This window comes from Cryptomeria japonica, chromosome 10, assembly GCF_030272615.1.
Source record: "Cryptomeria japonica chromosome 10, Sugi_1.0, whole genome shotgun sequence".
NCBI classification, from domain to species: Eukaryota; Viridiplantae; Streptophyta; class Pinopsida; order Cupressales; family Cupressaceae; genus Cryptomeria; species Cryptomeria japonica.
The window spans coordinates 471,606,789-471,633,581 of NC_081414.1; positions in this window are offsets into that span (position 1 = coordinate 471,606,789).

Consider the following 26,793-nt stretch of genomic DNA (forward strand, 5'->3'; position numbering starts at 1 on the left):
CTCAGAGAGAACCCCAAAAATCAGCAAGACAAAGATAAGAAGGGCAAATTTGAACCCAACTGGCTTGGTCCTTACATCATTATAGCAGCATATGGATCTGGGGCATATCAGCTCTCAACTACAGAAGGTGAATCCTTGGAGGATCCTATGAACAGCATGCACCTTCGCAGGTTCTACACATAAGCTCTTTTTGAATATCCTAATGCAAAAATACAAAAAAATCAAAAAAGTTCAAAAATACAAAAAAATTATAAAACAAAAAAAATCGTTACATGGTGAAAACCTGGCAAACAGGCGCCTTGTGACAACAAAAAATTTGAAAAATCCAAAAAAGTAAAGAGAAATAATTTCGTCCAACGGTGAAAACCACTTTGGTGGCGCCCTGGGCAAGTACCATGGTGAAAACTGGGTCACCAGCGCCATGCGTAGGGACTTTGCTCCTCCCTCTTTCAGGATTCATTTTCATCCTTTCACTTTGCACACACTCACAACCTATTCATTCACAATAAACTTACCCATTCCCATCAGGGCTTGTTATTGATCTACCTAAGATTGGTTAGCCATTCACAACCCTCCCTTTTCACTCCCTTTCCATCCATAATAAATCAGATCCTATCTGTGACTACGGCCAATTCCTACGTCTAGTAATGGGTGTGGAACTGAGAACATCACATGTTTCGAGGAGTGCAGTTTCTTCCAGCTTCCTTCAAGTCTGTCCACGCACAATCTGCAATAAAGCAGCATTTGCATCACAGATCTACAATAAATTTTCATCTTCTCCGCAATAAAGTATCAGTTTCATGGATTCAGTCAGTTTCAGATGAGACACAGCAGCAACAATGAGCTTCAACAAAATCAAATCTTTCAACAGACTCAGACAACATTATGGTTCAGTGCTATCTATCCTTTTTGTGAAAGTGAACATTGTGACCACAATCAAATAAGACTTATACAAGTGACAAGAGACACTAAACTTGAGGACTACAGTGGATGTTGGTGTCGAGTCTTGGTTTTCTTTTGATTTTATCTTTTTGGTGACATGTCTTTTAGCTTTTCCAAGATGTCTCTGACTAGAGATTCTGTCTCCAGGATGTCTTTGACTAGAAAGGCGAGGATGGGGTATCGTCACCTATTTTCTTTTGCTATCTGTGGATTGTCTCTTAGTAATGCTATGACTTGTCCAAGGATATGAGGACACTGTGAGTCTAGTATGAACTGGGGCATTCCTTGTTTGTGACTGTCTTATCTCCATGCAAACAGGTACAATGACTTTCTGGGCCGAACAAATGCCTCGATTGTCATAACCTATTCTGCCATAATAAGCTCAATGATGATAACGCACAAGAAGCTCTTTCACGTTCATATCTTCTGTCTTCCATCCCCCTTTCTTGATTGACTTCCATTGTCTTTCTCAAGTCCGCGTAGCCTGCTATCACATGACTGAGTATAATGACACACCAAAAATATTTGCATTTCATATAGTTACACCTGCATCACCACATATAAGCATTTTATACATACATATAGATATCACAATTGCATCACATCCTGCATACAACACATGTTAGCACATCTCACATTTTCATTATGTAAATAATCATTTGCATTATCATATTCATTTGCATTACATACATTCACATTTGCATCATGCATCACATATACAACATAAAAGAACAAAAATATATTGCATTGCATCATATAAGCATCCATATCATAAAACATGTATCACATAAGAACATTTCATCACATAAGGTACACATGCATATAGCTGCTGCAAAATGAATCATCTCTCATATATAATCAAAAGTGTCATGATACAATGATGTCAAAAGAATCATATGGCTACAAAAGAATCACCCGCAGGTGTCTACAATACAACAGTGGTACATATACTGATACAATGGGAGCCCACTATAGCTATGAAGAACTCCCTCCCTCGGAGCCGCCTCGCCTCGACAGAGTCTGAGCTATAGATGGACCCGCCCCAGGATCCCCTTGTCTCTCTGGTGGTGGTGGAGGCCCCATGACCCCACCGCTGGATGCCTGTCTCCTGCGACTCCCCCCCGTAGCCGTCGCTGTGCGCATCGATCTATGGAAGCTCCTAGCTCGCTGATCTGCTGGCATGGCTGCATAGTATAGATCCCTCCGGTAGGCGATCTCCTATCCGGCTCGCAAAACATATGCGTAGCCTGCCCCTGCATCCTCTGCTACCCGCCTCCCTGCCCTAAGAGCTGTCTCGGCCTCTGTGTATCTCTGGATGGCCCGATCCCTCTCCCGCTCTATGTCTCTGACCCTGATCCTGAGGTGGTCTCTCTCCCGCACCAAATCCTCGATCTCATCTGCCTGGCCCTGGCAGATCTCCCGCAGCCTCAACACCTCATCCTCCTCAGAGTCTCCGCTCTCAGCCTCTGCCTGTGGCTCCTCCCCTACAGGTGCCTGTCCCTCAGCCTCTGCCTGCACCTGTCCCTGTGCCTGTATAGGTACCTGTGCCTGTACCTGTCTCTGTCCCTCTGCCTGCACCTGTCTCGGTCCCTGTCTAGGACCCTGTGCTACTGGTACCTGTAGGGGCAGTCCACCCCGACCCCTCACCACTGGAGCTGCCCTCTCCTGTCCTCCCTCCCTCCGAGGTGCCACCCGCCTCTCTCCCACCACTCCCCTCCACCTCCGCCGGCCCCTACCTCCATCCCCACCTCCATCATCATCATCTCCTCCACCCTCTCCATCCAGTGGCTCTGCCGGATCTGTCAACCTGGGAAACGGATGCTCTGCCCAATACGCAGAGTACTCTGCGTCCATCCCTGCATCGTCTACCTCTGGCCACATGTCCCATGGCATCGGCATCATCTCCGCTAGCTGCGTCACCGCCCGATCATATGATAGCAGTGGGCCAAACTGCACCTGATCTCTGACCGTACGGGCATACATGCCCAAGCCCCGTGGCATCCGCTGGATCCGCCCAAACTGCCTGCACACCCTATCAACAAGCTGCCTCTCCAGAATATAGGGCGTCCGCCCAATCAGATACCTGCTCCTGAACACATAGGGTAGCTCCAATGCGTCGTCCTCCCACTCCTCGCACCCCAGGTACGGCCTCCAGATGACCATGTCTATATCATCAATGACTCGCCTCCAATGCTCCAATCTCCCAATCCGAGGCTGGGATGTGATCATGTCATACAGGTGCACGAAACTCCATCCCTGTCCTCTGCCTCTGAAATGAATGGGCCGTGTGATGGGAAGGTGCTCATAAGCCCACACCTACAAGAGAGTCACGCCGCAGCCCAAACCCACTGATCCGTGGTAGACAAACTGATGCAGCTCATAATATAAATGTGCCAAGACACATGACCCCCATGCATACCTCGTGTGCTTTGCCATCAGCGTCTCCAATGCCCCTCCCCAGCCCACTGCCAATCCTCGTGTGGCCCTGTCTGGACACAAGTACCCAGTGATGACTCCCCCAACAACTGCCGGCAATGCTAAACCTGTGGCAGTCATGGTATCCCAGGCTACATGACCTGCTCGCATCTCCAACCCAGGATCCTGAAACACCCGTCGCAATGCCTCCCTGTCATCGTCACGGTCATAGGGAATCAACTCTCCATCTATGGGGATATGCAGTATCCTGTAGACATCCTCTAATGTCACTGTCATCTCACCCATCGGTAGGTGAAACATGCACGTCTCCGAGTGCCATCTCTCGGCCAACGCAGTCAGCAACCCCATGTTTGCCCGAAACTCGGGCACATAGAGCATATGTGTGAGACCCATCTCCTCAATGGAAATCATGTCCTGGATCGACAACTCTGGTCGCAATCTCTGAGTCGACGGGAATCTCTCCCGTGACTCTAACATCGGCAAATACTCCTGCAGTCACACAATCAATCTTGTCAGTTATCGTGGCATTCACTGTTTATCACAAAATGCTACTTGCTACCTAAATGCATCTGGTTATCTATCCTAGTGACACTCACTGTTCATCACAAAGTGTTGCTATCTACCCTAAGTAGTGCTCCCTGTTCATCACAAAGTACTACGTGTGTGACATTCCCTGTTCATCACAAAGTGTCACTCACATTCGCACTCCCTGTTCATCACAAAGTGCTGCCTATCTTGGTGCTCCCTGTTCATCACAAAGTACTACGTGTGTGACATTCCCTGTTCATCACAAAGTGTCACTCACATTCGCACTCCCTGTTCATCACAAAGTGCTGCCTATCTTGGTGCTCCCTGTTCATCACAAAGTGCCTTGATCTATCCTACTCTTCCTAGAGGACCTGCTTGAGTGTATCCTCTCAGCAGCTTATCCAATCGACAGCGTATGTTCATCACAAACTGCCGATTTGACCTAAAAAGACTAAAACCATGCATTTAAACACACAAACGCACTTTTACAACAAAAACGCACTTTTAACTCCTAAACGCGCTTATATGCTGCACAAACGCACTTCTGAAACGCAGACGTGTTTTCTGAACACAAACGTGCCTATGACAGACACAAATGCGACCAGGGAACGCAGACGTCCCTACATTACATAAACGCTCCTAAAAATCACAGACGCTGCTACATTTCACAAACGCGTCCGCATTCAACACAAACGCGGTTCGAGGCACAGACGCGCCTGCACCCGACACAGACGCGCCTGTTGGACACAGACGCACCTGGCACTGACATAGATGCGGTTGCGCGTTTTTGCACTTTTAAACTATCCTATTCCTAGCGCATTTATTTCTCCTAAACATGCATTTATGACCAAACTCGAAATGCATGAAAGTACGAGGAGGTTTTCGGGTACTTACCGGCTCTCCTGCATCGGCTGGTCGCTGGAATCGGCGAACACGGTCGAATCTATGAACGAAAGCCATCGCTGCTGACTGCTACTGCTCTATTTTCGCTCTGCACTTTGCTCTCGTGGATGTGTAGATGACAATGAGGATGTATTTTCCCCCGTGGCCTATCTTATAGCCTACCCTAGCCCTCGCCTTCATTTCCCGAGTCAGTCTTCTTCATCTCGTGACTCTGTCACTTTATCTGGTCTGTCCATTTTAGCCTCTCTTTCTTATCGAGAGATTGTCTGCAATCTTTTCAGACATTTTCATCCAATCTCTCGAGGGGGCATATCATTCCCATTCTGGGGCAACTCTGTATCAGTTCATCTTATCTTCTTTGAAACAATGCGACAAGCCGCATTGTCTCAAAGAGGGGCAAAATGTAGACACTCAAAATTGTCATGTCTAATTAAATAAATATTTTATTTATTTAATTATCTAAACCTAATTCTTCTATTAATTAAATAAATTTTTATTTATTTAATTAATTCGTTTATCCTCTTCTAGCCTTATTTCTCATTTAAATAAATACATTTATTTATTTAAATTATCCCTTTCCTAAATTGAATAAATATTTTATTTATTTAATTGCCCTACTTCTACTATTAATTAAATAAATCTTTATTTATTTAATTAATTCATTAGCTTTTTCTACACATGACACATGTCATTCATCTCTTATTTCCTACACTACCTACCTCTTTCATTATTTTGGTATTTCTTTTACCTACCCTCTAATCCTAGCCGACCTCTCTTTTTACACCTCTCAATCTTAACCCTCCATTTCATATTGTGTCTTCTATTTAAGGAGATGCCTTCTTCATTGTCAAACCCTAATGACAAACCCTAATGATACATGCTAGTGATCTTTCATGCAACTTGGCTACACTACAATTCCACTTGCAACCACATTCCGTTCTTTATTGAGCTCTTGTGCATACAAAAATCTGAGAGCAAGCATATCGAACAAGATCAATGGAGATAGGAAGAATGGAGATCAAAACCCTATTGGACATGTGATGGTATAATCTTTATGATTTTGAGTTATTTTGCATTGTCTTAGGTTATCTTCATATGTTATGGTGGATCTTTGTTCATTGTTAGGCTAGGGTTTGGTGGTTGAATCCATTTTAGTCTTTCAATATTGTTGTTATTTGTTATCCATTTTCACCATATACAGTTACCTTCCATAAGACAAATCAAATTTACTGATAGAAGAAACAGACAACATCAACATGGGCAACAAAGCCATCCCACAAAATGTGCTCATTGCCAAGTCCCTCATAGAAAAAGAGAAACAAGATTTCATCAACTTCCTTATAGAGGTAAAAATTAATTTTGCATGGTCCTATGCCGATATGCCAGGGTTGGATCCTGCCTTGGTGGTTCACAATTTTGCTGTCTGCCCAGATGCAAAACCTATAAAACAAAAACTACACAAAATGCTCCCGCATATTGCTCTCCTGGTCAAGGCGGAACTCCAAAAGATGTTAGATGTAGAATTCATCAAATCCATAGACTACGCTAAATGGGTCTCTAACATTGTACCTGTCAGCAAACCTGCTAGGAGCATCTGCATCTGCACAAATTTTCGAGATCTAAATAGAGCTTGTCCTAAAGATGATTTCCTGCTTCCCAATATAGACATGATTGTGGACCTTACAACAAGACATGAAATGCTATCGCTAATAGATGGGTTTTTCGGATACAACCAAATCAGGATAGTAGATGAGGATCAGCATAAAACCACATTCACAACACCATGGGGTACTTTTTGTTACAGGTCATGCCTTTTGGCCTTAAAAATATTGGAGCTACATATCAATGTGCAATGACAATAATTTTTCATGCCCTCTTGCACAAAATTATGGAGGACTACGTGGATGATCTGCTAGGCAAATCCAAGACAAGACAAGAGCACATCCCTATTCTAAAACAAATCTTTGAAAGATTGGAAAAATACAAGCTGCACCTAAATCCAAAAAAGTGTGTGTTTGGCGTCACATCGAAAAAACTACTAGGATTCATTGTTTCCCACAGAGGCATCAAGGTTGATCCTGCAAAGGTAAAAGCTATTATGGAAATGCCTCCGCCAAAATCTCTCAGACAACTACGCAGTCTCTAGGGAAAACTCCAGTCTGTCAGGCGTTTCATTTCATAGCTAGTAGACAAGTGCCATCCATGTGCACACCTATTGCGTAAAGACACAAAATTCAAATGAGATTCCTTATGTCAAAAGGCCTTTGAGAAATTAAAAGAATATCTAGCATCACCTCCAATTTTGATGCCACCTACCCCTGGAAAACCCCTCATTTTGTACATATGTGCTACTACAGTGGCATTGGGGGCATTACTGGTGCAAACAGATGATCAAGGGAATGAACATACCATTTACTACATTAGTCAGACATTGGTAGGATATGAACTCAATTACATCCCCATTGAAAGAGCATGTTTGACATTAGTGTTTAGCACACAAAAACTTCAACACTATATGCTAAACAACAAAACAAAGTTGATTGTCAAGATAGACCTGCTTAAATATCTCTTGACTAAAGCTTCTCTCACTGGCAGAACCACTAAATGGGTCATGCTCTTGAGTGACTTTGACATTGAATACGTGGATAGAAAGGCAATCAAGGGACAAGTTATTGCAGATCAGCTGGCTGAAGCTCCACTTCCAGATGACCATCCTCTTCTCACAGAATTACCAGATGTGTTTATTATGGCTGTCACCACATCCCCCACATGGCAATTATACTTTGATGGCTCTTGCACTCAAAATGGATTGGGGGAAGGAATATTATTGGTTACACCTCAAGGAGATGACATCCCCAAATCATACAAAATAGCCTTTGCATGTACCAATAACATAGCAGAATATGAGGCACTCATCACAGGTTTGCTTCTGGCTATCCACTAGAAAATAAAGGAGTTACAAGTTTATGGTGATTCTTAGCTCATTATAAAACAAGTCAATGATGAGTACTAGACAAAAGATGATAAACTCCTTCCTTATCGTACCATGGTTGAAGATCTTAAGAAACATTTCACAACAATCAAATTTAATCAAATCCCATGAACAAACAACAAGGCTGCAGATGCAATGGCCACCATTGGCTCCCTCCTTCAAATGCTAGCACACAGTCAGAAGTGTGAGTTCTTGGTCGAGCAATTATTTATACTAGCATATGACCTACCAGAGTCTGAAATGTTATGTGTTCTCGTTGGTCCTGAGTCCCCTTGGTACTAATAAACCTTCTCTTTTCTCAAAGACAACACCATTCCCCTACATCTCACAAAAACCCAAGAAACAAACCTTCATCCGTCGATGTGCTCATTACACCATCCTCGGAGACACCCTATTCAGAAGGCATTTCGATGGTTCCCTCCTAAGGTGCTTAGATAAACAAGAGGCAGGATGGGCATTACACGAAGTACACAAGGGTATCTGTGGGGCACACTCAAGTGGGCTCACATTGGCTAAAAAGCTTTTGAGAGCAGGATTCTATTGGCCTAAAATGGAGGTAGATGCATATAATTATGTGAAGAAATGCATCCCTTGCCAACAACATGGCGACAAAATTTATGCACCGTCACAAGAATTATAGCCATTTATAACACCATGGCCTTTCTCACAGTGGGGGCTCGATCTCATTGGGAAAATCTACCCTTCATATTCCAATGGACATAAATTCATTATCACCACCACCAAATACTTCACCAAGTGGGTAGAGGCTATCCCTCTTACTTTCACCACCGACAAGCAAATATCCAAATTCATCCTGAACTACCTAATCTATCGATATGGCATCCCAAAAGTTATCATCACAAATAATAAAGGACAATTTAAAAACCAGAATGTCAAAGAACTCTGCCAAAAATTCAACATCCAACACCACTTCTCCACTCCATATTACCCCCAAGGCAATGGGCAAGCCGAGGCTTCTAATAAAACCCTCAATGAAGCAGGCCATGATTGGAACCTACAACTCCATCCTATGTTGTGGGCCTACCGCACCTCCATCTACACCCCCATAGGTGCCACTCCTTATTCCCTAGTATTTGGTTCTGAAGCCATCCTTCCCCTTGAGATCGAGATCCCCTCTCTAAGGGCATTGTTGCAAAATATCTTACCAGATGAGGAATACAAAATTGTTAGATGAAAGGCACCTCAAGGCCTTGAATCATCTCTGGGTATATCAAAACCATCTGCGCATGAGTTATCATAAAAAAGTCAGAACCTGAGAATTCCAGATTGGCGATCTTGTCCTCATGGAGAATTAGAAAAATCTACAAGAAAGAGAAAAGAAAGGCAAGTTCGAGCCTAATTAGCTTGGACCATATGTAATCACAGCAAAGTATGGATCAAGAGCTTATCAGTTGGCTACTCCTGAAGGCGATCTTGTGGATGAACCAATGAATATCATGCACCTTAAAATATTTAATGCCTAATCTTCAAAAAGTCTTAAATTGTCAAAAAACCAAAAAAAAAAAAGAAAAAGAAAAATAGAAAAAAATAAGAAAAAGATCTTGAAAAAAGCGTCACTTTGGTGAAAATCTGGCAAATAGGCGCCATGTGACACAAAAAAAAAGAAAAATCTACAAGAAAAAGAAAGAAAAACAATTCGTCCACCAGTGAAAACCACTTTGTCACACTATGGACGAGTACCTTGGTGAAAACCTCCATACAGGTGCCAAGGTAAATAACCGGATCCATTGTCTATCAGGTCGACACTGCAAATCACTCTCTGTCCAATCCTCACATTCATAGCATTCCTTCCCTCTCACCTTCCAATAAAACATGTGTATGATGATGAGTCTTCACCCGAGTCATGAATAAGGAATGTCCCATCAAGCTGAGCTTTTATGCCTCTATGTCAGCTTCAAGAAGTCTTCAGAAACAATCCTAGGTCTGCTAGTCACTCTCCAAAACCATAAAATCACTTGCCTAAAATCTACAAGACCATGTTTCCCTAGGGATGATTCCTTCCCTCGCCTGGCAACCTAATCCTCCATCCTAGTCCTACTCTTGACAAGAGGTATCAGTTGGTTATATTTGACTTGTTAAATTTTGTTGGATCTTTTAATTTAGACTTGCATCTTTTGTCCTATGACTGCAACTATTTATGATTGCCTGGTTCTTTTTTCCATATCTAGATATGTTACAATAGGCACAGACTGGGGCATATTTTTATAGCAGGGCATGTTTGGGATCTCTCTTGTGCAAACCGACGACCTGGTATTAGTGTTCATCAACATTTACCTTCTTGTGTACAAGAGTTATCGGTGTGTTTGAGGGTCTCCTTGCACATACCCACAACTCTGTATCAGTGTTTCTTAACACTTGCATAGCTATGTGTAAGGAATTCTTGTTTATCTAAGAGTTAGTCCACACCTTGGGTTTCTCAAGGCATCCTAATTTCTATGATCAGTGGTGCAAGTCACCCAGGGCAATATCAAAATAGGTTGGCTCTCCATATTTGTTGTGCACAAAATCTCATCATCATTCCATCAAATCCTAAACTCAATAATCCCATGGAGTTCTTAATTTCCCCCACTTCCCATCTATTCCATATTCTTCTATCTAAGATCATTGTGTTATTATTAGCATGTTCCCTCTTTTTAAATCATTCACAACAGGTAGAGTGCATTTCTTAAACAGTCATATTTTCTACAAAACATTTACCATATAAGATTGCATCACATAAATAAAAGATACACTCATCCATATAGAATTACATTTAGACTGCATCATAAATCATTCACACATGTGTATTTATACATAAAGCATAAAAATCATTCATCCTACATCCAAAAACTATGTCAGCAACACATCATAAACATACATATATAAGCATCCACTCTGCATCACAAAATAGGTCAGCATAGCACATCCATGATTACATCCATATAGGACACCATAAGAAAAACAAAAATAATCCATCACAATAAATACTACACATCATTTGCCACCAATCAAATCATATATATATATATATAGAGGAAAATGTGTCTGTTATGATACAATGATTGCCCCGAAGGGTCAAAATATAATACAAAGCAAAACGAGGAGCTAGCTCTCCCCACCTATCTCTCCACCTCTCTCTGTTGTACATCCCTTTGTTGTACCTCCCCCTCCTGATCCTCCTGCACCCCCTGTTGGTGGCCGAAAACCCACTGATTCCCCTATTTGTTGACTCTGGGTTGATCGTTGACTATGAGTCCTCTAAGATCATACACTCTTAGTGTATGAGGCTGCTCGCTATCCTATAGGCACTACTCCATGATATAAACCCCTGTAATATTGTGCCTCTCAAGATGATCTCTCTTCTCTCTCTCGCTGCTATAGATTGTCATAAAATATCTGCACCAATCCAGTCGGAACCAATGCCTGGCGGGCTGCATCCCTCTCCCCCCTGCAGCCGTGTCGCATCTGCCTCCACCCTCTGCACTCTAGCCCGTAACCCCTCTAACTCGACATCCTATTGATGAAGAGCATCATGTAATCCTGCTATAGCTTCCCCCCCCTTTTCCAACCCTAATTTTAGCCAAAATTAAAAATTTCCAAATGAGAGATATACCTACTCACCTGTGGTCCATAGCTCCTTGGTCTGTCGAATCATCAATCCTCTCAGTGTGATAATCATGAACTGGAATGCGATCCATCTCTTCCTCTCTTCTTATTCACTCTGAGTGGCTCCAAGGCTTGTGTGTAACAATGACCCCTCATGGGATCCGTTGTGGCTTATATGGGCCCCCGTGAGGGCCCATTTTCCTCTGCGGTCTCACATCCCCTATTCTTCTTTCCAAATTCTTCGTGACTGCTTCATATTTCTCCCTCATTTATCCCTTCCACCTTGATTCTTCTTCCTCTTTTTTTGAGAATTTTTTGTCCTTTTTTCGAAAAAAATTCTCGAGGGGGAATACACCCCCCATGCTTTACATTGGGGCCCTTTTCTTCTTCTATCTTCTACACACCGCCAAAATGTAGACACTTAAAAATAATTATCTTAGTTATTTTTAATTCCTCACATAATTAATTATGATTCTAATCATGTCTTATACAACATGAATCCTTCCTAAAATAAGACGCTCTGATCATGTCTTATACAGGATGAATCCTTCCTCACACTAGACATTGTGATCAATCATGTCTTATACAGGATGAATCCTTCCTAAAACTAGACACTTTAATCATGTCTTATAAAGGATGAATCCTTCCTAAAACCAGACGTTGTGATCAATCATGTCTAATATAGGATGAATTCTTCCTAAAACCAGATGCTTTGATCATGTCTTATACAAGATGAATCCTTCCTGAAACCAGACGTTGTGATCAATCATGTCTTATACAGGATGAATCCTTCTTGAAACTAGATGCTTTGATCATCTTTGTCTTATACAGGATGAATCCTTCTTGAAACCAAACCGAGTCTAGATCTTATCAATCAAATCAAACAAGATGTTTCAATCTTACCTACCTAAGCCATCAAGCTCATACTAGAATTTAGCAATCAAGAGCTGGGGCATCCTATCAAATCAATATCATCATCAAAGAAATGAGATTATTCTTTGAATCAACGCGTCATCACACCTCGCTTAAAAGAGGGGCAAAATGTAGACACCTAAAAATAATTACTTTTAATTATTTTTAATTCCTCACATAATTAATTAATTAATTATGTTAATTCAAATTCTCCTCAATATTAATTAAATATAATTAATATTGTCACTATAGTATGTGACTGATTTATTTAATAAATCAATCCCTTTCTTTATTCTTCTAAAAAAGTAAATCCTCACAAATCTTCCACTTGGCTAATTAATTTCAATTAATTAGTTAACCTACATGATTCCTACAAATCATCTTCTTAATTCATCATTAACCTAATAAATTCTTCTAGAAACTCCCTAAACTCACTTAACCTTATTCTTCTAATTTTTAATTCCCTCCACTCCTTCTCTCTCCTAATCAAATCCTCCTACAACTCCTAATCCCACCTAACATTTCCTCTAATCCCCTCCTAATGAGTTGCTAGTGGCTAATCATTATAATTAGCTGCAAAGTCAACCCCTTGTCCCTTCCATCCAACCACCAACTTTTAATGCTCTTTTTCTAGGTGAATGTGAGATTTTCAAAATCTCACAATCCTTTAGGCATCTCCTCTCCCAAGGAATTTTTAATTCCTTCTTATTCCGCTAATCCCCATGATCATCTTTTTTGGAGAATTTTTAATTCCTCCTCTCCATTCTTTAAGGAATGTCACATCCCTTTCTCCTCTCAAGGCACATTGGGATGTCTTCCCAAGGCACCTTGCTCTTCTCAAGGTACCTTGGGAAGTCTTCCCAATGCATCTTGAGGAGTGTGGAGACAAGAAATGCCTTTAAGACATATCTCTTGGTCTCCACACCCTCTCTTGGACCTTGTGTGGGCTCACAAGTAATCCTAGCACTCCATCTTGGATCCATCCCAACCATCCATTCTTCCTCTCCTCTTCCTATAAATTGAGGACTCCATCCCTTCATTGATCATCTCCTAGTTCAGTAATCTTATGCTGCCCTTTTGAGCCTAGGAAATCATCTTAGCAGCCTTACCATGTCCAAATCATATTTCATCCACACTTAACCATTTTGTCCATATCATCCTCCTAGAATCCATTTCATATTGTGCACAACATTGGAGAGCCATCCACATGAAGCAAGCAAGAGGAGCACATCAAGTGGAGCATTATCCAAGGGCGCCTTCACTTCATCAAGCTCCATCCGAAGGAGAAGATATTGGTTTATGAGCTATATGCATTTCATTCTTGTTTTGAGCATTTCAAATTATGTCTTTAGATTTCATGTGATTATATGTTTGATCTGCATATTTGTTATCTAATCCACCCCACTAGTGTTTTATCTTCTTCAAACCCTACGAAACTGGTCCGTTTCGTACCTTACGACCTCCAAGAGAGCTTGATCGACTTCATTGGTTAGCTCATTTAGTTTTTTGCTTTTCATTTTTATTATTTTCTAAGTTTTTAAGGTTTGCAGTTTTACATGCAAGTCAGACTTTAAAGTCCGACCTGCAGGGTTCTTTCGTTGCAAAGGTAATTGCACATCGAACTTTAAAGTCTGATGTGTAAAGGTTTGATTTTCAACCCGCAGATCGAACTTTAAAGTCTGACTTGTAGGTAATCCTTCTGTAAAGCGGAAAATCGCGGTCGAACCCTAGTTGGTCTCCCCTCTTCTAACTCCAAGGAGAGAGAAGGGAGGTTCGCTAGGATTCGATGGGTTTTCACTTAGGGGGAAGACTTTACATTCAAAAGAGGGGTTGAAACTCATAAGATCCAATCCCACACGATGTAAGATTGGATGCTAAATGAATTTCAAGGGTTAGGAAAGCAAGGCTACCCTCTTTTGTAAAGAATGTTGATTAAGGAAATTAAGCTAAGGATGCATAGAAAGTCATAAAGATTCGCTTATAAACTGAGTTCGGGTTATAGGATGAAGTTGCGGACCTGGAATTAGCAGTAAAATGTCGATACGGCGCTGTCCTGCAAATTTGAGCAAAAGTTGTTGGGACGATGGCGCCCGGCGCCACGGTCCTCCGAAAAATCTGCGAAACGAAGGGGGATCTGTTCGTCTCTGCACAAGGATTCCAGATCTTCAATTTCAGCCATGTACCTGCAACCTACACACAGAAAAGTGAAGATGATTGGGGGGTTAGGGATTAGGGGTTTGCCTTTAGGTCAAACCCCAGTTTTGGAATTAACCAAGAAATGAGCAAGAGCTGTAAATGTAAATGACTGTAAAACAAGTAATAATACCTTGTTCTAAGGATGTTTGTATCCTTATGTGCGAAGGTTTAGATGTTGTATGTTGTATGTTGTAGAATGTAGTATGTGATCTCCTCTTCAATGGTTGAATCCTTGACTTGAATGCAACACTTAGCCTTGAATGGAGACTTGGAATGATCAATTGCTTGAATGCTTGAATGCTTGAGTATTTGAGTATAGTTTCCACGCTTTGTACACATATCCTCTTCCTCATCATCTATCCCAAATGAGAGAGAAAAATGTAGTTTATATACTTGTCATTTAGGGCTGATAGACTGATTTTCCCGACCTTAGGCCGACCAGGGAAGTATATTTCCAAATTGCAATAAAAAAGACACAATATCACTTAGGAAACCGGGCCCAAAATAGGACCCAGGGACCAGGGCACTGGGCGCCCTGGTCCTGAGGGACCAGGGCGCTGGGCGCTCTGGTCCCACCTCCCGGGACATCAGGGTGCAAGGAGGTTCAGGCCAGGGTGCTTGAAAAATGCAGTTTTCAGTGTCGTGAGCAAGTTTTGGGGTCTCCATTCAGGTTGCGTGTTGCGTCGCCATCGTGAAGACCGAAATACAGTCGAAATCGCAAGTGTCGCAATTTTAGGACGCTACATTTAGCCCCCACTTTAGCGGGAGTATGTATGCTCATACTTCTGGTAAAGTACAAGGAAACAACATTGAAAGACTTTCACCACGTCAAGAAGGCAAGATACACCAAGCCCCCAGTGGACAAAGGATCTTACAACTTCGATTGACAAAGTAAAAGGGAAGATCACGAGGAAGAACCATGACTGTCAGTAGTAAGGTTCCCTCGCTATGAGTCATGCAAAAGAAATACCAAAAATCTTCAAGACAAAGCTAAGTTTGCCAAGAAATTTTCAAGTATCTTTGAAAGGATAGACAGGGTGTATGCCCCCCTACGTTAAAGCGATCGCACACGCCTCAATGGGGGTGATTGTTTTAATGTAGTGATACACATAAGAAATGAGAAAGGGAAAAGGAGCCCGTTATCGCAAGGATTTAGCCCCCAAGTGTGAGATAAGCCCGAGGATAATAGACACAAAACACAAAGCACGAGGTGACTTCGCTGGGTCAGTATGCTATATGATAAGTCATGTATATATATCATATGTATGTATGCATAATTGTTCTTCATTCCCCAATCAAGGAAGGTCACCTAGAAGAAGGGAACACATGTGTCTTTTGAGTCAACATGAGAGAGATCGAGAGATCTCAATGCTTTGCATCGTCCTCAAGTAGACAACACTAAGGACGACAAAATAGAAGAATGAGAATAACATATAGAAGAAGTAACAAAAGAGAGGGGGAGAGAGTCTGCTATGCTAATGTAACTAGTCTAGCATGTCATCTACCCCCTGATCTTGCTGATCAATGTTTCGGGAAGGCAGGGAACACGCTAGAGGAGGAACATCCAACACAGCAGATGGAGCTATCACAAGATCCAAACAAGGGCTATGTTCATGTTCCAAGCCACATTGTTCTTGTCTAGGAGATAGGATAAGTGCTTTAGAAAATTCATTAGATAAATGGTTATCAACATCAACAAGTTCATATTCACTATCAGAAGCAAGAGGAGTAATATTTTCATCTATATCATCATCAAGATTTATAAAAATAGGATCTTTAACTCGCACAGGATCAAGACCATCATGCATCTTATGTTTAGGAGATTTAGGCTCAATATCCGGCTGAGGAGAAAATGGAATAATTCTTGTTGAAGGTGTTTTTGGAGATTGTAAAGTTTGAGAAGTAGCTGCTTGAGCCCTAAGACGACGCTTTCGTTGACGTTCCTGTGCAGAACGATTACGTCTAGTCTTAGTAGGAAGTGTAGAAGATAGAGGAGGAGGAATGTTCTCATCCCTATCACTTGGGTGTTTAGGTTGTGGTCTCTTAGGCTGGATAATAGGAGAAGAAGAAGGTCTCTTCTCTCTATAGAAGGTAGGAGGAGGAACTGCTCCATATAAAGGAGGAGTTTTTGGTTTAGGAAGAAGACCAAGTCCATCATGACGAGGAGGTATAGGTCTATTTTTAGAAGATTTATTAGGCATAGACATAGTCGCATCCATAGGGACGGGTTGGGAATCTTCTTGGGGAAAGACATTAGTTTTGTCTTTCAAAGGAATAATTTCCTTCTCAAGAATGATAGGAATGTCAAGTTTAGGTGCTCTAGGTTCACTTAGAGATAGGATCATATCTGTTTTCCACTTTTGATAAGATTTGAAAAGATGATCACTTCGCGGAGGAAGAGATTGGAATTGTTTAGGCCAAAAGTAATCAATAGGAACACTAGAGGTTCTTTCAGCTGGTTTAAAGAGACTATGATTGACAGTAACAACTTCACCATTATGGGGAAATTTCAAACACTTATGAATAGGAGAAGCAATAGCCTTCATGGAAGATAGCCAAGGATAGCCAAGCTTCACACGAAATTGTTCGGAAGAAGGAATAATAGCAAAGTTCACATCAAGGGATTTGTTATGGACCTCAATAGGCAATGTAATAGAACCAATTGCAGGAGAAGAAAATGCACCAAATAGTTTCACAATCACATCTGTTTTGTCATAGATCACTTGATTCAATTGCAAAGTAAAAAGAAATTCTTCAGTAATAACATTAACCATGCACGAAGGATCAATAAGCACTCCACGGCAAGGCATATTCTTGACTTTTGCAACTATGTATAAAGGACCATCAGGTGCCCTAATGGTTTCGCTAGAATCAAATGTGATGGAAGGTTCTTTAGGGTTTTCTTGCTGCTCTACAAAGTTAATCACATTCGGAGTCATAGACACAAGACCATCAGATGAGAAAGAGGAATCATTAGCCTCAATCACATTAGAAGTATGAGAAGTATGAGAAGGTAATGGATCAGTAAAAATCTGAAGATTTTGGTTAGGAGGAGCTACAGATGTGTTGCCTTTATCATTCACTCCAGAAACAGAAATAGTATTATTATCAATCAAATCTTGAATTTTACCCTTTAGAGAAAAACATTTTTCAGTATCATGCCCAGGCTGACGATGAAAGTGACAAAAAGCTTTGTGATCAAAATAAGGTGAAGTAATCTTTGCAGGATCAATTTGTCTTATAGGAGGAAGGGTAAGCACATTTTGTCCCAATAACTTATTCATAATATCATGCAATGATTCATTCAAAGGAGTATATTTTCTTTCTTTCTTGAAAAATTTAGAAATAGGAGGCACACCTGATGCTGCATTCACATTGTTGTTGATGATGTTTTCATTGAATTTGATGGAATCTCTGTTCGGTTTAAACTTCCCAAATGGTTGTTGACTGCTATCACCCTTATCACTCGGAGCCATAGGATGTGATTGTTCCATTTGACTCATAGTCAGTTGATAATTGTGAAGAGTGGCGCACAACTGTTGGAAAGAAGTAAACTCAGAAAATAGAAGTTTGTCTCGAATATCTTTTTGCAAATTAGAAATAAAGATTCTTTGAATATCATTATCAGGCACTGGAAAAGAAATTTGAGCATACAAATGCTTATATCTACCAATGAAATCAGTCACTTTTTCTTTAACACCTTGTTTACAATGCATTAAATCAATCAAAGTAACTTTAGGACTTATATTGTTTTGAAATTGTTGAATGAAAGCATTTGCAAGTTGTTCGAAAGAAGTAATAGAATAGGAAGGCAACGAGCAATACCATTGTAGGGCTTTGTCTCTTAATGTTCTGGTGAATAGTTTTGCAAGCAACCTTTGGTCATAAGCAAAATCAGTACATATTGTTTGAAAAGTCTTAACATGTGTTAGAGGATCTCCTTTACCATTATAAAGCTCCAAATGCGGGATTTCAACATGCTTAGGAGGAATAGCTTGAACAATGTCAAGAGAAAGTGGGCTCGCAACATCAAATGTGGGCACACTAAACTTAGATTGATTCATAGAGGCAATTTGTTGCTGTAAAAAAGAGACAGTTTGTGCTAGATTATTAATGGTAGCTTCAGTCGAAGAGTTCATATTAGGTGTGTTAGATTGAGATGGAGGTGTGATGTTATTGAAAGATGGTAAAGAGTAAGGTGGTGGGACCCTATGATAGTCAACCATAAGGGATGATTGGATAGGAGGAACACTACAAGGAGGAATGGAATGGTTAAATGAATTGCCCCCTTGTGTCATGTTCATTTGTGAAGATGTAATAGGAACACTTATTGAAGGAATGAATGAAGAAGTCGGATTAAATGAAGGAATAGGGTTAATTGAAGAAGGAGGATTTCCCCCATGACTGGTAATCACAGGAGGAATGTCTTGTATAGAGGTAGCCATGATGTTTGATGTAAAGGTAGGTAAACTAGCAATAGAAGTGGTCAAAGGAATAGAATGATTGACTTGTGTAGGAGGTTGTGTATAACCTAAAGATTCAACACAACTCTTCATAGGCATCACATTCGAATCCACAATGTGTGCGATACCACGTAAAACATCAATTCCATTCTTATCACTTTGAAGCATACGTTTTAGACCCTCAATTAAAGGAAGAGCTTGACTATCGGGATACTCATGAGACATCCATTGGTGAAAATCATCAAATTGGTTATCCAATTTGGAAAGTTGTTCAACAGAAACTTCATGGGGAGCTTCTTCATCATTAGGAGGATTAGAGGAATTACCCATGTCCTCGTTAAAAAGACTACTCAAATTAGGTTCCATCTCCTCAGTAGTTAAACCTCAGAAAGACTTAATTCTACGGCTTCGTCTAACGGGAATAGTGTAAGTAGGGTTTATTGTTGTAAAACTCATGCACTAGAGAGAGAGAGAAGATTTTGATCTTAGAGGTAGCAATTTTCAGTAAAACTAGCCAATCTTCCAGATTTAAGCTGTTAAATGCAATCACAACAGTCTCCCGAAATTTCAGAAAAAATGTTCGGGACCGTGGCGCTCGGAGTGCAACACGGTCCTTGCAACTTTTTTTGAAATTTGCAGGGATGAAAGGTATGATGATTTTAGAGCTAATCTGAAAAAATTGAGGGATTTTACGATCTGTAGATAGGCCAAATTAAAGTTGCAAATTCAAAATTGAACCCTATCAAGATTGTCGAAAAATGCAAAATTTGAATTTTGAAAAAGAGAGGGAGACTGAAATTTTGAATTTTATGATTTTAGAGGGAATGTCAAGAGCAATGCAAATTTTAAAATTTGAAAATTGACTCAATTTCACGCAAAATTCAATTTTGAAAGCGGAAATCAAAGTTGTTGTAATTAGGCACTTAATTTCAAAAGTCACAAAATGCAAATATTTGAATAAAGCACTGAAATTTCGAATGAATGCAAATACACTTTTCAGATCTAAGACAGTAAGAACACAATTTTGACACAAAATTTCAGTTTCGATAATTTTTGAATGATTAGGAGCCTTAGACCAAGCAATCACAAGACCAACTTTGACTGTAATTTTGAAAGTGTTATAATTGACAAAATCAGCCAAAATTCTGGATTTTAGCAGGAAAATACAGCAAGATCTCGCTCCCGAAATTTTGGAAAAAATGTCGGGGACGATGGCGCTCGGAGTGCAACATGGTCCTCGCAACTTTTTTCCAAATTTTCAGGGATGAAAGATATTGTGATTTTATTGCGGAATCCAAAGTTACAGCTGATTTGGAGATGTTTTGATCGGTCAAATTGTCGGACAAAGGTTGAATCAAGAGGGTTACAAAAATTAGGGTTTTGACTTTTAACCACTTAATCTTCAGAATTAAAGCACAAATATGAATTGATAATTTGTAATAGAAGGACAGATCTGAAACAAGCATTAACATTTAGACATTTCGCAAGTTTAATTACTAAAAAGAAATTTTAGGGTTTTAATGCAATCACCTCTAAAACTTTGCAAAAGATCAAACATGGAAATGTAATCAATTTTTTCAGATCTAAGCATGAAAAAATCAGAAAGGATGTTCACGTCGGGTTCACCAAAATGTAAAGCGGAAAATCGCGGTCGAACCCTAGTTGGTCTCCCCTCTTCTAACTCCAAGGAGAGAGAAGGGAGGTTCGCTAGGATTCGATGGGTTTTCACTTAGGGGGAAGACTTTACATTCAAAAGAGGGGTTGAAACTCATAAGATCCAATCCCACACGATGTAAGATTGGATGCTAAATGAATTTCAAGGGTTAGGAAAGCAAGGCTACCCTCTTTTGTAAAGAATGTTGATTAAGGAAATTAAGCTAAGGATGCATAGAAAGTCATAAAGATTCGCTTATAAACTGAGTTCGGGTTATAGGATGAAGCTGCGGACCTGGAATTAGCAGTAAAATGTCGATACGGCGCTGTCCTGCAAATTTGAGCAAAAGTTGTTGGGACGATGGCGCCCGGCGCCACGGTCCTCCGAAAAATCTGCGAAACGAAGGGGGATCTGTTCGTCTCTGCACAAGGATTCCAGATCTTCAATTTCAGCCGCGTACCTGCAACCTACACACAGAAAAGTGAAGACGATTGGGGGGTTAGGGATTAGGGGTTTGCCTTTAGGTCAAACCCCGGTTTTGGAATTAACCAAGAAATGAGCAAGAGCTGTAAATGTAAATGACTGTAAAACAAGTACTAATACCTTGTTCTAAGGATGTTTGTATCCTTATGTGCGAAGGTTTAGATGTTGTATGTTGTATGTTGTAGCATGTAGTATGTGATCTCCTCTTCAATGGTTGAATCCTTGACTTGAATGCAACACTTAGCCTTGAATGGAGACTTGGAATGATCAATTGCTTGAATGCTTGAATGCTTGAGTATTTGAGTATAGTTTCCACGCTTTGTACACATATCCTCTTCCTCATCATCTATCCCAAATGAGAGAGAAAAATGTAGTTTATATACTTGTCATTTAGGGCTGATAGACTGATTTTCCCGACCTTAGGCCGACCAGGGAAGTATATTTCCAAATTGCAATAAAAAAGACCCAATATCACTTAGGAAACCGGGCCCAAAATAGGACCCAGGGACCAGGGCGCTGGGCACCATGGTCCTGGAGGACCAGGGCGCTGGGCGCTCTGGTCCCACCTCCCGGGACATCAGGGTGCAAGGAGGTTCAGGCCAGGGTGCTTGAAAAATGCAGTTTTCAGTGTCGTGAGCAAGTTTTGGGGTCTCCATTCAGGTTGCGTGTTGCGTCGCCATCGTGAAGACCGAAATGCAGTCGAAATTGCAAGTGTCGCAATTTTAGGACGCTACACCTTCCCCTGCAGTTTGGACTTTAAAGTCCAACTTGCAGGTTGTCTGGTCAAAGAGTGCATGTCGGACTTTAAAGTCCGACTTGCAAGGGTTTTCTTCCTACATGTCAGACTTTAAAGTACGGCATGCACTACGTGTTTGGTAATTAATGCCGCATTAATGACTAATTTGGAGGGTTATTTATTAATTTTGGGTGTTTAATTTTTTCATTTCAATTTGCTATTTCTCCGCTGTGTATGGCCTCCTCTGTTTTCCTCCATCTTCATTCACCGTCCTTGCTGATTTGTTGCATCTCCATCAGATTTTTCTTTGATCGCAGCAGATTAAGGTAGATTTTTGTTTTAATTTTTTTTTGTTTTTGCTTTCAGGTTTTTTCTCCTGCTTCTCTCTCCTTTTTTAGGTTTCTTGTTAGTTTGATGCATATCAGACTTTTAAAGTCTGATTGTTCCTCAGTATCTCCCAATCCGCCAGTTTGTCCTTTCTCACCAACCTGTATGACAAGGTTTTTTTCCCGATCCGCAGCTATGTTGAGATCTCTCCGCATATCTGATTTTAAAGTCCGATATGTAGGAGGGTAACCTTCACATATCGGACTTTAAAATCTGATATGCGAAGAGGAGAACGTTGGATTGACATGTCGGGTTTTAAAACCCAACATGTCAATCAGTTGCTCTTCCCCGATTAGCACATCGGACTTTAAAGTCTGATGTGCTGGTTTTTTCAAAATATTTTACACTTGCACATCAGACTTTAAAATCCGATGTGCTAATGATCTTCCCTGGTTTACACATTGGACTTTAAAGTCCGATGTGCTATTGACTTTCCCAAAATCGCACATCAGGCTCTAAAGTCCGATGTGCGAATTAAGATGTTTATCCTTGCACTTCGGACTTTAAAGTTTGATGTACAAATTTTATCTCTTGAAGTGCAGGTCAAAGTTTTTTCCCCGACCTACTGTTTTTGGTAGTTTTAATCTCAAGCTTACTCTGAGTCTGATTTTTCGATTCGATTAAGAAAAATTAATTTTGATGATGATGATGATGATGATGATAACTATCAAAGGAGCTAATCTTCAGTGTTGAATATAGTCATTTTCAAATGTCAAAGCCCTCTCACAACAAATCAGAGCCTTCCTTGAGCCAGTTGGAATCTTCTCCGGATAAAACATCAACAAAAAAGATGAAGTGCAAGTATGATAAATACTTGAATTTGTACCCAGAGAGTTCAGTGGACTCAAACATCAAGGAGATCAGAGATACTAAAATTGGACATGTCAGTATGCAGGAGTTTATTGACCGAGTTGAGAAAGCTCCTGCTTGCCTAACCAATCTGATCAAATCTGAGTTGCATAAATATGCATCCTTCCCAGTTGCAGCTCATGATCTGGAATTTGTACTTGCAGTAGCAGATCATTTTGATCTGAATACAAGATAGGTGAGGGATGTTGATCAAAACATCATCATGACTCTGGATAGTGTGTTCTTCAACAGTATCTTCAAAGGTTCTCCAGTTGAAGAGGTAGCTGACATTTCTCAAGAAAGAGCTCAAGAGTACTATGAGAAAAATGAGCTTAAATGCGAGAAAGTGATAAATGCTATGTACCTCTCTGCTACCGGAAATTACACTACCACATGATGGCCCAAGTTTTTTTATAGGAGTGACTTCAATGAGGGGTACAACGACATGGTCACCATGTTATCAAGAGTGAAGGGGTTAAAAGACTCTCATTACTTTCAAAGTTGGATGTGTTATTACATGAATATAATCAGGAAAGGGGCTGCAAGAATTGATTGGGGTGAATAGATCAGTGATGCACTCTATGCTCAATTGAAGGAAGTCAAAGTGACACTAAAATTCTATATGACCTCATACCTAGTTTATGTAGCTGCCCCTATGAGGCAATATCTAGGTTTGTCTACCAAGGGTGATAGGAGATTGGTGCTTGTCTAGGAATACTATGATCAACTTACGATCAAGAATCAAGGCAACCACTTCAGAAGAGTTAATGATGCCTTCTTTGCTGTGTGAAAGTGCATGCTTGATAAGAGCCTATAGAAGAAGAGATTGTCAGAGGCTGTGTATAACAGGGTGTCTCATTTTGGATGCATTTTTCTTCAATTCCCAATATTCACTTACATCCGGATTGGATGTTTCTCAGGCGAGCCTTTCATTCTACCAAGGTATCCTTTTGACAAGATCATTCTCATGGAGTTGTGTTGACAACTAATATATGTGCATGAAAAGCAACCACAAGCACATAAGACTACGTTGAAGTTCTCAGAATCAATTGGTAGGTACTCAGTCCTAACTAACCCCAAAGCCAAAAACATGGAGGAAGAAATATAGTGGAATACTATGAGAAGATTCAAGGCATGAAACAAATTGATTTTTGTGGCATGAAGAACAAAATCAAGATGAGTTATACCCATGTCTATAGGTTTGAAGATATATGGGCAGAATGTCAAAATGAGGAAGATATAAGAAGGATGGATTTTAGTCGTCTTACCCTGGAACATATTGAAAACTTGGATTTAGCAAAGATCCCAATGACCATGGAAGATACAGATGACATAATAGATCCTGTCTATTATGAAAAGAAGATTGTTGACTCTCCTCTCCCACTGGTGCAATGGTCAAAGAATGAAAGTAAATCTATCACCCAAATAATTGCTCTCATCCAAAAGCTAATAAGATGAGAGGGGGGGGGTGAATCATACAAACTTAATCTTCCATAAAAACAACAGATTCAACCTCGGTAACATATACTTCAGTAATATAACCAAAACTGCTAAACATGCAAACTCAAAAGAATATAAATATCATAACACTCATAACACCAGATTTAACATGGAAATCCAAATAGGGAAAAACCACAATGGGATTTTGGACCCACTAAGAAATATACTCTTCTAGAGTATGCTCGGTTAAAAGCAAATCCTGTTAAAGATTACAAACAAATTGCTAGATGTGACCCGGTTAAGGGATTTCCCTTAGATCTGTTAGGATCTTCATCTTGTTAGAAGTGACCTTGTTAAAGGATTTCAAATACTCAATCAGAATGTCACCTTGCTAGAGGGTTTTACAAATAAGACTATTAAGTCTACTCGGTTAAGAGATTTTTTGTCACTTTACAAAATAACAGTAATAAAAATCTATCTACAACTTCACATCTAAAATGCTAAAGCAGATTCTTATTTTCTTAATACAATAGGACTTAGCTTGTCCATCTACTGGGCTCTATACTCTATTATTCAAACAGGTCTTCAAGCTTCTATGCTCGGTAATCACTATGTAGCATCCCTGTGCATACACTTGCCCACATACATTGTTTATCAATAGTTCCTTATTTATAAACAATTTGCTAACTGCTTAATCTCCTTGATCACATTTCCCATGATCAATCATAGCCATCAAATCTTCAAAATTTGACTAGGTTCAATGTATCCTTTGATTTGAAAAATGTTTTACTCCGCCTTGGAACTAGGGGACAGGGTGCTTATAGGATCGGATATTCTTCTAGAGATGGAGCAACAGGTTGAGCGGATTCATGAGCAGTTGGTAGCAGTATAGGATAGGTAGAAGAAGTATGCAGATGCTCATAGGGTAGATCGTCAATTTTCTATTGGCAACCATGTATTCTTGAGAGTGCATCTGCGGAAGAGTCTAATCTATTATGGAAAGGGTTCTAAGTTGGTGACTCAGTTTGTTGGCATATATTTCTTGGAACTTGTGCTAGGGTATTGCGGTTCAATCTGAGCTATAGATCTTCTTGCTAATTTTCCTTTACCATAGATTCTTTAACAAACTTCATGCACAACATACCAATCATTCAATCATAGCCAGCTCATTAACTTCCTTCATTAAATAATGCTTTTATTCATTCAATGCATTCTATTACGACTCAGTTGCAACTCGATAAATACTAAACTTCACTTGGTAGACATTCTGCCTTCATTAACCGATAGCGATAACCTTAGGGTTTACCGACTAGGTTCTTTGCTCGGTAACATGGTATAGTATTAACCTTACAATCAATAACATATGTAGGATATCAAAACAATCTAAACATCATGATCTCATCATTGTCTAACTTGGTAATAGTTGCCCATTGAATAACTTATTTCTCCCCTTATTCATCACATTCTTTCTGTGTCTTTTACCAACATCTTTATACTCATCAAATCATACTTTTTAAGATATGGCAACATCATACTAAATTAGAAAATCAATTTCTTGACATCAATGACAAATAATAATATTAAGATAGTAAACATCCTTAATCAGTTATATCCATAATCATCAACAACCTTCTCAATATCCTTATTGAAATTCCAACAATTTCTCCTTATCTGTTATAATGCCAACAATCTCCCCCTTTGACATTGATGACAAAACCAATTGATTTGACCTAATTGATTCGGATTGCTGTGAGATTCTGAAATGCTGAAATGATCTCCCCTTGTCATAAGTCTTCTCCCCCATACATTAGTATCCATTCCTTTTCTCCAGTCTTCTCTAGTCTTCTCCCCCTTTGACAACAATGCTAAAAAGTAAAAAACTAAAACATAATTTCTTCCTGTATGAAGTGATTTCCTGATGTTATGTCAACTTATTCTCGGTCAGAGCATTTTTTCTTCAATTCCTGTTCCCTATATTGTTTCCTATTCCCTTTATTGTTTCTTGCACACTTTTATAAAACATCCTAAAGTGTGTAAATAAGCATCAAATCCTAAAAGATGTTCTGTAGAGTCATCAAATTGATGCTTTCACTGAACTCGGTCAGTGAATGAAAGATAGGGTAGGACCCCTAACTTACTTCTGAGATACTCAAAATTGTCCCTTGATAGTGGCTTGGTGAAGATATCTGCTATTTGTTCCTTTGTGCTAACATACTCCAACACCACTTTCTTCTCTTGAGCTTCTTCTCTAAGATAATGATATTTG